The sequence below is a fragment of the Montipora capricornis genome, chromosome 14, assembly GCF_036669925.1.
Source record: "Montipora capricornis isolate CH-2021 chromosome 14, ASM3666992v2, whole genome shotgun sequence".
Taxonomy (NCBI): Eukaryota; Metazoa; Cnidaria; class Anthozoa; order Scleractinia; family Acroporidae; genus Montipora; species Montipora capricornis.
Genome location: NC_090896.1, coordinates 8,335,759 through 8,351,476, shown reverse-complemented (window position 1 = coordinate 8,351,476; position 15,718 = coordinate 8,335,759). Strand labels below are relative to the sequence as shown.

At 39.8% G+C, this 15,718-nt stretch overlaps 2 long non-coding RNA genes across 2 annotated transcripts; both read left to right on the top strand.

Annotated features, from left to right (window-relative positions):
- Nucleotides 1-1,830, top strand: LOC138032833 (uncharacterized). The gene is made up of 3 exons (XR_011128479.1): nt 1-196; nt 328-536; nt 1,260-1,830. It is a non-coding gene; the product is annotated as an uncharacterized lncRNA (long non-coding RNA).
- A 1,055-nt stretch (nt 1,831-2,885) lies between these two features.
- On the top strand, nt 2,886-15,610 carry LOC138032832 (uncharacterized). Its single transcript, XR_011128478.1, has 3 exons — nt 2,886-2,996; nt 14,573-14,781; nt 15,338-15,610. It is a non-coding gene; the product is annotated as an uncharacterized lncRNA (long non-coding RNA).
- Nucleotides 15,611-15,718: the final 108 nt, after the last annotated feature.

The window sequence follows — 15,718 nt, the reverse complement described above, 5'->3', positions numbered from 1 at the left end:
TAAGTCGATTGAATCTTACGGATGAACAACTTGTGACAAAGAAGGCATTGCTTATTTTGACACAACTTCTGTTGACCGTTAACTTGACTGGTTAGATTTTTTTCCCTCTCTACAGTCTGCAGTGTCTTTAAAGAACTGAGAAATATTAAAAGGCCCTCGCTCAGTGAAATTGCTAAGCCAAGTGCATAACACGCAGGTAAAGTGGCTATATAGTCGACATCTAACTGAACAACTATGCAGTCTCTATCACTTAAATCGGAAAAGTAACTTCGAGTTTTGCTGTGTTTAATAATTTTTAATGATGTGTTTGTCCATTCACGAAAACAGGAAGACCTTTCAGACGCAGAAAACAGACAACAGACGTTTGCCACCGCACAGTTACATACTAAAGACTACACAAGCTAAAGATAAACAAAATAGCTCTTGTCATTCTTGTTGCTGTCTTTATATTCGCTACTTTGGTTGTGGAGACTGAATGCCGAGGAGACAATACAAATTGTGATCGTCTTGCAAAAAGAATGCTGTTTAAAGAAAAGGTTTGACATCTGATAAGTACCTTTGGATGTGTTGCTTTTGTTGGAAGTGGTTTGACTTGACTTCTTGAGTTTCGGGGAAACAGGATTAAGTGTTGGAGGGATGATTTCATAACGAATCACCATAATATTTTCGCTTCGCCTTCACATTTTGAACGACAAGCATATCAGTAGTTTATGCGATATTTGGTCAGTGGTATACACAGCTCACAACTGCTAAGTATTAAAAGCTTAACGGCTTTCCTTGTCCCAGGACATAAGGGTCATATTTCTTTGTGTCTCCAACAGAAGAAAACAATCGCACAGCTTTTACCTTCATGCATACACATATACTTAATTGAACACTCCCAATAGGGGCTTTTCAGGGCCAATGAAACGCAATTGCGACAGAACAGAACATTCAACACCAACTTTGTTAAGAATCCCAACTGGCCGGAGGCAAACCAGTTGGCTATTTACAAGTGCAGCTGATAAGTTAAACCATGGACTGCGAGGAACAAATTCAACCAGTGGCCAGGACGTGTCTTGAGCCTGGGATCCCCGGCTCTCAAGGCAAGCATTAAAAATAAATTAATTCCCAAGAAGCTTGAACTTTTTTGCTTCCAGATTACCGTTTAGGCACGCGAACCTGGTTGAAGTGGCGACAGCTCGAAACCTGTTATGTCATGCTGACAAAGTTGATCAGGAAAACACAAGTTTTAACATTTATCTTATCTGAAATTTCAGAGAGAAAAACGCAGCATCCATCCGCTCTTTCCACGTGGTGAGAAGCCTGAAATGAGACAGCGCAGGACAAAGAGAAGCAAAGAAGAATGTAAATGATCATTGGTTATCACGATAACGCAACTGCAGCACCTTACTCGCAATAACAGTGATTTCTTCTTTACAATAATAAAATAGCTTTAATGTTTAGAGAAGCATCCTTCACTTGTAACCCAATAATAGCCATTACTGTTATTTTTGATCAGTATATCTCAAGATTCGCGAATAATAAAAAAGTCTCTCGAGATGACCTGTTATGTCATCAATTGGTTGTAGAACATTACAAAATAAGGAATTTGTTCTTTTTGACGTCACCAAGGTAGCGATGAATTATTATGGCAATTTAATTTTCAACGAATAATGGATGAATAAACTCTTGTGCATTTGCGGATTTACCTTTTGGGACTGTCTGAACTGTCCAGGAACAGCTAATTCAAAATGAATCGTAGCCTGCGTAGCTAGTGGTATTGAAGGCGCGCAGAATAAAGTTATGTAGCGGTATTGTGGGCGCGCGGAATAAAGTTTGTTGGTGTAACCGAGAGCGTCTCTCCTTAATTAATTTCTGCAACACGATCTCAGAGGTCTTTAAGTTAGAATTCTAAGAGCTAGAAACAGATTATACCACAAAGGCGAGAAAGAGACCTAAAAAATTAACAATAGCATTGTATCCTAAAGAGCCTGAAAACTATGACGGCACCACTTAAGTTTAAACTTGTGCTTTAATGATTGCGTAGCCATTAATTTTGTCAATTATGCACAAATCTCGGTTGATGTACAGTTTCGCTTTTGTTTCTCCCAAGTTGCGTGTGAACAACGACAAATAGAATCGAAAAAAGGCCGAAAAAGGGTTTTGCGCTAAATCTTGCTGGTCCCTTATTCCTTAATGAGGAGTTTAAGTTGAAAGAGAGAGAGCCAGACAGTATCAATTTTATTGATTTTAGGCCAGATTTACGCGGTACCGGACGAATTTTTGACCGGTCGAAAATTTTAACAGGCCATTTTATTCGCACGGAACCGTGCAATATTTTCGCTCTGTTCACACGGAACCGGATTAAAGTTTAACCTTTGTCAGCGGTTTTACCATTTGTTCATGCGTAGAGCGCTACTTTACGAGATCCAAAATGGTGTCAAGAAAGAAGTTAGGGTTAGGGTTAGGGCCTTGCAAAAATTTAGACCGTCAAGGTGTTCACAGCGCGCTGGTTAAACTTCACCGTACCGGCTATAAATAATAATTCGTCACCGATTTTTAACGGCGAGGCGTCTAAATTTTCGTACGTTTAGCGAGGTTCCGTGTGACAGAACCCCTAAATGCACGAATTTTCAACCGCTAGAAAATTTGCACGGTACCGTGTGAGTTTGGCCTTAGGCAAAATGCAAGTGCATTATATCCCTATAAGCCTGGTAACCATGACGACAACAATTCGAACTAAGCATGTATTTTCACGAATTATATAACCACTAAGCACTAATTTGCAAATAGATTTACCCGATTGAATATTTACGGTTGAACGGATAACTAACTTGACAAATTGTGACAAAAAAGCCATTGTTTATTTTGACACAACTTCCATTGGGCGTAAATGTAGAATAAATTAACGCATCATTAAAAACCAGCCATGGACAGTATTCAGTTCCTTTGAACAAGTGAGTAATATTTATAGGGCCTCAGTGCAAATTGTTGATCCAAGCGCTTACGCGCAGGTAGGTTGCAAGTATTGTCGAGATCTAACTCTATATAGCTAAATAGAGGGCCACTAGGGAGAATACTTTTATAGTAATAGGTGTTACCCTCTTTAAATAAAGGTTATTATTATTATTATTAGTAGTAGTAGTAGTAGTAGTAGTAGTAGTAGTAGTAGTAGTAGTAGTAGTAGTAGTAGTAGTAGTAGTAGTAGTAGTAGTCTCTATCAGTTAAACCCGGCCGGAATTCGAGTTTCGCTGACAGAAGCGAATCAAATTTTCAAATATTATACAACACAGCTTCTCTAAGTTTTGAAGTTAAGGCCATAAGGTTTACTGGGTTCCCAGGATAAGATAATCTCTTTGGTATTGGTATCCAGATCTAATGGCTCAATAGACTTTTTCACGGCTTCCATCAGGCCACCATATATGATTTGTACGGCATTCACATGTATATGAAACTACAGTAAATGTATCCCCACAAAGTAACATTTTCTCAACTTTTCATACAAATGCATATCTCATTTACCCATCGGAAAGTTAAACCACTACAAACGGCCAAACAAACGAAAATTGGATGTTCTAGAATTCCTATATGAAAACATAGTAAAGAAACAGGGCTGCGTATTTTTCATAGTAAAATGCAAGTGTTAAAAACACATAACGATATGGGTGAATCAAGTGATACGTGTCATGTTTATTTTAATGAATCAAAAAGACCTCGACATCTTGTTTCCTATCGATTTCACAACTTTCAAAGTTTATTTTAGAAAAACATTTCCTCAGGAAAAAATTGCGATAAAATAACATGACATAATAAAAGCGAAAATGTTCCAAAACACGACGACGTTTCGACGAAATCCCAACGTCATTATCATGTAAAAAAATAATAATAATAATGGAATTGATTATAAATACAAAAGGCACAATATCTACAATAATACAACAAGTTGAACAAAAAGCTTAGCACCAATGGAAGCTGCTTGAGTACTTAAAGAAGGTTTGAGGTTTCCAATGAATAACATTTCAAAAACTAAACACCTGAATTTGCTCTATTTTTAAAATACTGCTGCTACCATGAGAATCCATAAAATGTTTTCCGATCGCCCAATTCTTGAGCTAAGCAATGCCCTGGTGGAGGTGTCGGGCGGTGTTCCCAACAAAATCTGCATCGCACACATCACATGAAAAATAACAGACAGCTCATCGCTGATTAATTAATAACAACTGGCTTGACTTCTATGGAAACTACTTAATTCTAGCGAAATGTTCATCGTCATGGCAGACATGTACGGGTCCGCAAATGATCCCACAACCGCAAATGATCCCCAAACTCTACCGCAAATGATCTCGGAACGCAAATGATCCCCATTTTGGACCAAAAAAAATCCCGAAAAAATAAGTGAGGAATGGCATGGAGGGTGGAATTCGTCTGGATTGAGAATTAATGTGAAGAGCGCTTATTTTTATTAAATTCACTTTAAATCATGCATGGCTAGCAACAGGTTTCTGCTTCATTTTAGTTTAAATTTGCCACATTTAATTATCGGATACAATCATCAAAAACTAACTTGGACGCAATTCTAAACCGATTGTGACCAGGGGCCTGTTTCTCGAGAAGTCCCGATGACTTTTAGCATGTTTTTTCGAGATAACTAAAAGCGGATTGTGAAACACTTAAACCCTCTCCCTTCTTGAGATAAAGAGGGAATTGTGACATGTGAAAAGTTTAGGGACTTTCGAGAAAAGGCCCACTGATCTCTTTGACGAGGCGAAAAGGACGCCACCCGGGCCCGGCTTGCAACAATCGTAACATTAATAACTAGAACGCAATGTTTTAGCCTATAAGCTTTGGTTCAACATGCAATACTGCAGTTTGTTTTTTCCCATGTCCTTGACTAAACGTCGTCCATTAAACAACTATTACAGACGAAAAAAATCATTTGCGTAGACCTGCAATGCTCCACCGCTCTTAAATACACCTTGTGTGTAGCACTCGAATTGCCTTCCACATCTGGGACAAATCTCTTCTGTTATTCTTCCTTCGCAGTATTTTTGCTTTAATTCCTGAGCAATGGCTAGCTGGCGATTCTGAGCAGCTATTGGTTCCAGGCTATGGTAATGCAGCTCTGCTTCATGGCCAAGTAAGGCCATATATCTAGTGGCTTCGTTTTCATAACCAGCTCCGGGGTAGATGATATTCAATCCCGTTTCTCCTAAGCTTGATACTACCACCACCGGGATTTCAAACATGTTAATTAGGCCCCATAAAGCAATCCAGTCACCCCATTCACCAGCCATAGCCGTCCTTCTCAGATAGGTATCCCATGCTCCGTGTTTGATAAATTCTCTGAAATAAGTCCCGTCCGGGGTTGTTGGATTACTGCGGAGGTAATTTACCAAGTCACATCGCACTTTTGTGGCACTCTGCGAGACCCTTCCGAGGCGTATTAGCTGGTCATTCATTGCATGGAATAGGCAGTTCCCATCTTTGGGGGTTGGAGGATGGCTATATGTTAATCCTGCCTTTCCCAATTCCATGTCGAACCGACTCTTTGGTGATTCACCTTTGTCTGAAGCTTGCTTACCGTTTGCCATCCACTGGAAAACGTCGGGTAAGGATGATGCAAGATTTAGTAAATCGCTCGCCATCTCATTTCGTGGAGCTTCGTTGAGAGTAAGGCTACAATGGCTGAACTCGAAAACAGCAACCATTTTGCAAAAAGACAGGTAAATACACCACAATCGGTGTCATTTCTTTGCTTTGGACATTGAGGTGCACACTCGCCCAACTGTCCACCTGGAAGAGAGCTTTATCCTCATCAAAAACACAATGGAGCTCATTTCTTATACATTTTTCTTTAATGGTATCAAAAATTGTTCGGTAAGCTATTGTAGTGCAACTAGAGGAATCATAAATGTAAAGGCATAAATTAACAACACTTATGACGAACAGCAGCCAATGGCGCTCTGCAGGAAGGTGTACAGGTGCCATCAGTTTTTCATACTCCCACAGAGTGTTGTTGCCTATGTGTTTGGAGTACGTGGAGGTTTCAATCGGTCGATGCAACTAAGGATAAAAGAAGGACGTTGCAACTCCCCAGTTTCCTTCTTTAATGTCCTCAGTATTCGTCAAAAATTCAAAATACAAATTAATGGTATCACCATTAAGCTTTTCACGGGAAAGTATTTGATTTATGCTGGCCTCTAACAAACTGGCGTTGTTTGTCCTTCGCTTGGCTGGTTGATCTGTGGACTCTTCGTGATCTCTGAATCTGGAAGTTCGTTTACAATTGTTACTCTTTGCTTTTTGTTGTCTCTCATTTTCTTCCTCTTTCGTGACTGAAGTAACATCATCTACTTTAAACTAGTTCGTTTTGCTTTTCCGTGTCTCTGGGTCATTGTAACTGATCAAATACTTGTGCACGGTGCCTCAATGATAACTCCTTCACAAATGCTCTTTAGGGAGTTCTTTTTCCCTTGACAATTTTTTTGGAAATGGGAATGCGAACCAAAACAGTTTCTCCTATGTAATAGAGTGAAGGTGGATTTCGCCTTAACTCCCGCTTTACCATATACTGGGCAGCCCCATTAGAAGCATCCAGAGCCTCCTGCCTGATAGCATCTCGTTCGATTTCTAGCTCCAACAGTTCTTCGCTCTTGCTCTCACCCGTTTCAAAACTGCTGTTATTTACTTCCAGAACTTCATATTCTTTCTTTCTTTCCCCCAAGAAACAGTGTATTCCGAATCCTGTTCGGCTTTCTACCAAAGTACACTTCAAATGGACTGACGAATCCGAGAGAACCATGGGGGGATTCATTGTACAGTTGTTGGTAATGTTGAAGGTACTCCACCAAGTTTAGATCGCCGCCGTTATTTATCAAATCAAACCTTAATTTCTCCCTCCATGTTCTGTGTGAGCGCTCGTCTTTTCCTTGCGTTTGAGGACTGTAGTCCGAGCTTTTAGTTATGCGAACGTTTATCGCTTCACAGTCTTTACCACTCCCTTAAATTCCGGACCTTGATCGCTTTGCAAAATTTCTGGGGGGCCGTGCTCCATGTAAATGTCCAAAAGATGCTTTGCCACTTCACTGGTCTCTTTTGTTTGAAGAGGACGCAAGAAAAGAAATCTACTAAAAATGTCAATAACAGACATTACTATATACTCACTCAGTGATCTTGGTGTTTCAAGCAATCTGATTGGTTCGCTATCTCGGAGTAATTGAGCATTATTCACTCCCTGCGGAGTGAATAATGCTTGATCCAAACAAAACAAAGTGGCCAGCCCAAACTCGCTAGCATTTATGAATCGGAAATATTGAGAATACAAAATGATGCTGTGCTGCAGAAGACAAAGAAAGCCGCAAAATTTGGCCTGAAAGTTTTCAAGGGTAAGAGAAGAGTTCATACTTTTGCCAACTAGTCTTGACTTCGTTTTTCCAGATAATTATTGCTGAAAATTAAACAATCTTCACACCAACAATTTGTTTCACCCGGAGTAATTCTCTCTTGTAGGGCTGGTCGACCACCAAAACGAATTTGTTACTGAAATCGAGAAATTAAAAAAATGTCTAAGAAAGTTTTAAACGGCTGCAAGGAAACAAGACGGGTCATTGTACAACAAACTAACGCTCACCTCAATTACAGCGCAGCTGCCATTTCATGTCGATCCTTTACCAACTGCACTTTCAATTTCCATTTCAAATGAACCTCAAAAACTTTGATCGAACGGTGAAAATGTTTTAACAAGCAGACTTTCTATTTAGATTCCTGATTTAAACGGTGTTAAATGACCATTTTGCTGTTTGTGACGAGGATTTTAACGAAGGTTATTTAGATTTGCCATGTTTAAATATTCTGCCACTATTCACCTCGATTTCAAAGAATAATTGTTAATTATGTACTTATATGTGTCACCATATATATTGCCTGGCAAGCTAACCATACTAACAAGATCCACTTGATGCCTTTCTTGTATTTGTGAATGCTTTGATTGGTCGGAGAGGCGCCTTATTATAAAAAAAAGGGTCTCACTTTTTGTTGCTGTTTCATTGAATTTAGATTGCGTTGGATAATCCGACGCGATAAATCACAGTAGGTATGAGACATTTGTCTGTTTAGTTTTTTTGCGCCTTCACCTTTAGTTTCGTGGTACGCGGAATTCATATTCACGAGCTGAGAGACCTCTGACTTTTTCACCACAATGCAATTATTTTCTTTTCGACGATTCGTTTCTTCTTCTGACCAACTATTGGATCATGGACTTCTTTTAGGTCATGGATATCACTTCTTAATTTTCTTTAAACTCGTTGCCTTAAGCCTTGGTCACCTTTCTTAGGCCAGTCGAGAAGTGATTTCTCACCAGATAATATACTGAAAAGAGCATCGTACACGTCATCATCCAAAGGCAGATTTTTTCGCGTTGGCTATGGATAGAAAGTTGAATCTGTTAGATTTCTTAAAAACTGACCCTTTTCATTTACGGGCATATAAAAAGTATCGGTCTAACGCTAGGATCGCTGAACATGTTTTTCCTTTTCTCTTCTTGCTTTTTCTTATCATCAACATCGTCAACTCCAAGAACATTCTCAAATTTTACCAATGAAGACACAAAAACGATCAGAAAAAGCAGTTTAGCCATTTCGACGAGTGCTTGGAAGGCGAAGCTCACAAATGGCCGTTTTTATGCTAGAGACGTTAAAGTCGTCAAGACGCATTTGACGTCTGCGACGTTAAAGCCGTCTGGTATAAAAACGGGACGCATAAAATCAGACAGACTAACGGACAAAAACAAGACTTTTCTAAAAAAATGACTAGGTTCTATTATCGGAAGACACTGGGCACGAGCAAACTCGGGCACCAAATAAACGTTAACACACGAATATATGAGCAAGTAAACGTGGCGGAATTGCAGCTTCTCAAATTTATGTCTCGACGTCGCCTGGAAGGACAGATGCAAATATTTTTTTGTGACAGAAATCAGTCTAGAAATCAGCATTTTCTGGCGATGGACTAGGAACTAGATTTAACCTGGGCGCATGGCTTGTTTGTCTTGTCGACCAAGAGAGCAAGGAAGGAACGAAGAGCAGATTAAAAAAGGACTCAGGGCTAAATGCGTCCAAGTTAGGGCGTCCCGTTTTTATACTAGACGCATTTAATGTCTGATACGTTAAAGTCGTCTGTTAAGTGCGTCTAAACGACGCACTTAAAACAAGACGTTAAAGTCGTCAGACGTTAAATGCGTCTGTCTAATTCCTCGTTTTTATACTAGACGTTAAAGTCGTCTTGAGACGACTTTAACGTCTCTAGCATAAAAACGGCCAATGACATCAAATGATACTCGCCAGAGATACACGTGGCAATTATAAATTCCCATGAGAATTTCGGATTCTGTATGTCGGTTACTAAAACGAATCTGCCAGATATTGATAACTTTTTCAGTAAAAACTGAAATGGCAATTTTAAAGGATAAATTGCCTTGGGTTTCCAAGGAAATGAGGTTGTCGTGTGTTTGCCACAGTTGTTCGAATATCCCGACTGTTTGTTTTCGTTTCGTGGTTTTGCAGTAACTGGTCAAGCGTGTCAATACCAAATGTCGCAGAATCGAGGCCCGCTGGCAGACCCGATTTTTCTAGGAAGATCACAGGTAACCCAGACTCACTGTGTGAGCCGCATAGGTAAATATACAGAACATATGAGGCGAAGTTTAGGTCTGAAAATTTGCTCGAAAATGGAAATAAAAATCGATAAAACTTACCATGTGGTGAGCTGTTGTTGTCTTTAATACGTACACGAAGTTTCGGGGAAAATGGTCCCCGTTCACCTTCCTTCATCGTATAGTGACAAGGTAGGAGACGGAAGCCAGCTTAGGGACTCCGATCGACCCAAAACAAGCACTATTTTTTCGCGAAAATCGAATCCAGTCGCTAAATAAACACGCCGGGCTCGTGGAACATGAATTTCTCTAAACCATGAATCCACTGAAGCATCTTCAGGTAGCAACGCGAAACCACCAGACTCCGTAGAACTTCTAAGTTAACCTGCGAAAATGGCGGCCAGAAACCGTTGTCCTCGCAAAGTGTCCAATTCAAAATGGCACTGAACTCGGGACGCCTGGTCACCAGTAAAATAAGTCCCTCTGGAGGGAGAGGAGTCACAGATTGCTCAGTGAGTTTTGTTTTGGGAAATTTGGGACTCCCCTCCCTCCAGGGGGACTTATTACACTCGTCACCAGGCATCCCGAGTTCAGTGCCATTTTGAATTGGACACTTTGCGAGGACAACGGCTTCGGGCCGCCATTTTAGCAGGTTAACTTACAAGTTCTACGGAGCCTGGTGGCTTCGCGTTGCTTCTTGGAGATGCTTCAGTGGATTCATGGTTTAGAGAAATTCATGTTCCACGAGCCTGGCGTGTTTATTTAGCGACTGGATTCGATTTTTGCGAAAAAATCGTGCTTGTTTTGGGTCGATCGGAGTCCCGACGCTGGCGTCCATCTCCTGCCGTGTCACTATACTATGAAGGAAGGTGAACGGGGACCATTTTTCTCGAAACTTCGTGTACGTAGTAAAGACAACAACAGCTCACCACATGGTAAGTTTCATCGATTTTTATTTCCATTTTCTAGCAAATTTCCAGACCTAAACTTCGCCTCACATGTTTTCTACATTTACCTATGTGGCACACACAGTGAGCCTGGGTAACCTGTGGGAAGATCGAAAGAGACTCTGCTCGCAGGTTTGGAGAAACGGGCGCCTAGTCACAATCAGTTTAGAATTCCGTCCAAGTTATTTTTTGATGATTGTATCCGATAATTAAATGTGGCAAATTTATAACAGCCTTGTTGCAGTCTTTCTTGACAACTATAAAGAGGCCGAAAGCTGTTGTGCGCCATGCATGATTTTATTAAGTGCTTTTAATAAAAATAAGCGCTCTTCACATTAATTCTCTATCCACACCAATCCACCCCCCATGCCATTCCTTACTTTTTTTTCGGGATCATTTGCGGTCCAAAATGGGGATCACTTGCGTTCCGGGGTCATTTGCGGTCCTTAGAGGGAACGCTTGGCTTTATGACCAAATGCATGCAAATAATCTGTTTGTTACAATTTAACAGGTAACGGCGTTAACGTTTGCTCTTGAACAGACCCATAGGCTCTGACGGAAAACAGCCAGTTTCGCCCCCTGCCGAAGGTTTCGCCCCGTTCGAGTTCGCCAGCAATAAATAGTGTGCATGGAAAGAAAATATTTTTAAAAAGTTGTAAACTTTTGAATTCAGTTTAGCCTCAAGTCGAAAGTGAATTAAATGGACAGTGAGACATCTTTATTTCAATAGAGGGGGACATGCCATGCAAGTAGAGGTTTCTCTCTGGCAAGTCTCTTAGTATGTACGATGTCGTTCGTTTCTCTTGTATTTCGCACAGTCGGCTCGTTTACCTCCCAAGAGAAAGTTTTTCTCGAGGAAGTAAGCTGAAATAAGCCTCGGACTAGGCAAAATACAATAGAAGCGAACGACTTCGTAGATGCCAAAACACTTCCCATACAGAAACCTCTGCTAGCAGGGTAGTGAGCATCAAACTCACCTCCTCCTTTTCCAGCCTCGAAAGTGACTCTCCTTTACGTTTGACTTCAAAAAAAAGCTTTTAAACTCACTGTCCATTTATATAGAATTGACTAACGCAAGCAATAGGCCTTTAAGTACCAAGAACTCAAAATCATTCTATTCAAGTGCTGAACAATAAGCTTAAGTCCTACATGTAACCTTTTCATTAACTTCACAATCGAAACGACATGCATTAAGTTTATCTTACATTTCATGTAGCTTTTGTAGGATTAATACAGATTTCGACGGAAAAAGAGTTTGTATATTGTATAACGTACCTGTTGAAGAGTTATTTTCCACTCAAAGCTGAAAGGAACCTTCAATTTACCGAAAGATCGACTGACCCAAGCCTTGCAAACGAAAACGAGGAATACGTTGGCGATACAAGTCGCATTGTCCGCTTAAACCTTGATCACGTGGTTTGTCACATGACTGTCAAAGAACAATGATCTTTTGAGCTTTGTCGCAACAACGCGCGAAACACTGCAATAAACTTGTGGGAAACAGAAATCAGCGAGCGAATCAGTGATGGCGTATCGCTGTAATCTTTTGTGTTTCTCTCGAAGTAAGTTACAGCTGTAACTCTCCTTGCAAAGCTAATAAATAACCTTTGGAGAATGCGTTCTGTTTAGAGGGTAAAGAGGAATTGATACCAATTCCACTAACTCTCCACTGGTAGATTCAAAGTAACTCTACGAAGTATTGTCTTCTAGACACGAGGTAATTGGAGCATGCAGAGTCAATTAGTTAAAACTCTAGACAGGTGAATTACGCCAACTCTCCAGTCAGAGTTAAAGTAACTCTACGGCAATAACTCCCATGTCAAGAGTAAAACCAACTCTCCCCTTTCAGAGTTAGAGTCACCCCTTGGTAGTTACTCCCATATGAGAGTTAAAAAAACTCTCCTTCTGGAGTCAAAGTTACTCTCAGAACAGTGAATTATACCAATTCTATTGACAGAGTTAAAATAACTCCCATGTTAAGAGTAAAACTAACTCTCCTTTTGGAGTTACAGTAACTCCTTTCGCGTTACTCCCATATGAGAGTAAAAATAACTCTCCTCCTGGAGTAAAGGTTACTCCAAAACAGTGAGTTATACCAACTCCACTGAGAGTGTTAAAATAACACCCATGGTAAGAGTTAAACTATCTCTCCTTTTGGAGTTGCAGTAACTCCTTTGGCGTTACTCCCATATGAGAGTAAAAATAACTCTCGTCCTGGAGTAAAAGTTACTCCAAAATATTGAGTTATACCAACTCCAATGACAGAGTTATAATAACTCCCCTACATTACTATCAAATTAGAGTTAAAATAACTCCTCAATAATAGTTATATTAACTCCAACCTAAAATTTAACTCCAGAAGGTAGTTAAACTAAACTCCTTTTGAGAGTTAAAATAACTCCAAAAAAATAACTCCATCCTTATGGGTTACATTAACTCTACTTCGAGAGAAAATAACTCCTTTATGGAGTTATTTTAACTCGAAAAAAAGTAACTCCACCATGAGGAGTAAAATTAACTCTACTAGGGGAGTTATTATAACTCTCTAAAATTTACTGTGTGGGATCATTTGCGGTACAGTTTGGGGATCATTTGCGGACCCGTACAGGTGGCATGGCAGATGACAGAAACGTTATCTTTCATTATCTTCTTCCGTTTTTCTTCTTTCGTCATTGATATCTGAGTGTCTAGATATTGGTTGAAAACAATATAACTTCTAAGATTCACCGTCGAATTTTAATGAAACTGTAAGCTCTAAAGACAACTATTTGTTAAGTCTGGGGCCGCTCAAATTCTTGTTACTGTGTTGTGGTTTACGAAGCACTTTTACATACGCTAATGGCATAACCCGCCTTTGCTGACCATGAAGGCAGACCATAACTAACAGCGACTAGTCAGCGGTTGCTCGTGCCTCCCTACAATAATCAGCGTCACTTCCGCTTTCCTTTATATCTGCTTCTTGATGTGCTTGTGGGAATTTAATCTATACATTGATAAGTGAAATTAGATAGGATATGTGGTGTTTTGTTGAAGTGTACGGCGACTTCACAAGTTTTACTTATTACTAAAGAAGCATACTGGAGTGCACAGCTATTTTCTCTCTCACCCTTTGGACTAAATAAAAGACAAGAATTCCACTCAAAAAACCGTATAAATTATGCATGAATTTGGAGGGCTTTTTCGATCAGGTTGCAGATCCTTTAGACAAATTACTGTAGTTTTTATCACTATTTGACTTCTGAACTTTTTAATTTGTATAGCTCATTAGTAATACTGCTACACGTACTGTTTCGTTTTCACAGTTATCCTTGGTATTATACCATTGTTGTAAACTCTCTTTCAATTTGTAGTGGAACTTATTCAGAGTATTGTTCATCCATTGTTGTTAGATCCTATTTAAACTTCACTTGTAACCACACTTGTATCAACTGTATATATATGCAATAATTTGAAAACACATACCCACATGGTTGAATGACGAGGTAGAGGACTTTTTAATTTCAACCAAAGCCCGGCTTCGAAACCTTGCTATCAAATCGTGAAATGACTTTCGTCACTTAGGTACCCAAATCTTCGTATCACGGTAAAGTTGTAGTTTGGCTTTTGTTTCTTTCCGAGTTGTTTTGAAACATGAGAAATAGAATTAAACAAAAACCCAAAAAAACGACGAGAAAGTAGAGAAAATTGACATTTTCTGCGTCATGCAATTTGATAAAGGCACCATGGGAATGGAGGCTGCCTTACCATCTGTTCCTTTCCACAATTTGCTATTAAATCGCGGTAAATGGTGACCACTTCGCAATGGGGTTTGTTACTGCTAATCCAGTTTATCAGCTATGCTCAATCTTCGTGCATTATAAAGCCCATCCGCCTCGAAGGACTCTGTGAGCATTGATCACAAGAGCGTTTTTTCAAAATACGCAATTAAGCCGATGGGAAAAGTGGAAGTTTCTTCTTGATACGAATAATAAACAATGTGTTTCTGTCCTTTCAGGAAAACAGAAGGACCTTTCAGACGCAGACAACAACAGACAAAGTTCCATACTTTAGATTCATCGGTTTTCACACAATCTGAAGATGAAGAAAATAGCTCTTGTGATTCTTGTTGCCGTCTTTGTAATCGCCGGCTTGGGTGTGAAGACTAACTGCGATAGGCGTCCACCATTGGGACTTATTGGGAAAAAAATACAGTCCAAAGAAAAGGTTGACATGTAATATGTACCCTGGTTGCGTTACTGTTAGACTTGCTATGGCATTTCGGAAAGGAACGATACCAATCGAAATTTTTACGAGTCGTGCCCATATTGCACTCTTTTTTTGTGAGACCGGGCGTGTGGGAAGGGTTATTTCAAGCCGAATCATTATTTCTTTTACCCTTCACATTTTAAAGGACAATCTTGTCAAGTTAGAAGTTCCTACGATGTTTTGGTCAGCGGTGTGTAGAGTTAAAAAATACTAGCGCCTCCCTGAATCAGAATAATGCTGAAAGACTCAATATAGCTAACTACTACGGCCGTCCTGAAACAGAATAAGGCTCAAAGCCTCAATATAGCTTTCCTTGACACTATTTCTTACCGCTCGTCGCTAGACACAAGGCTATGTCTCATTGCGTCTCAAACAAAAGAAAACTAGCGCAAACATTATTGTACAGGAACTCAGTCAAACCTGACCAAAGAAGCGACAGTTCGAACTCTGTTGTAAGGAATTAAGTCATGGAGGAAAATACAAGTTGTAAACTTTATGTTATCTGAACTTTCAGAGAGAAGCACGAAGCATCAATCCGTTCTTCGCTCGTGGCGAAAAGCCTTGGATGCAACAGCGGAGGGCTGAGCAAAAGAAGAGTGAATGATCATTGGCTTCCACGATAAAGCATCCACACTGGCACCTAACTTATGACACTGATTTTTCCTTTGCAAGTAACAAAATAGCTATGATCTTAAAAGTAGTATCCTTTAATTGTAACAACATGATAACCATGCAACATTGTCATTACCGATTAGTTATCCTAGGAGAAATAAAAAATCTCCCGAGATGCCTTGTTACGTCATTGATTGGTTCTTTTTGGCTAGCCAAGGATTGCCAACTTAATTTGTAAAGAGTAATGGATCAATAAACTTTTTGTATACCTGCAATTTTGGAA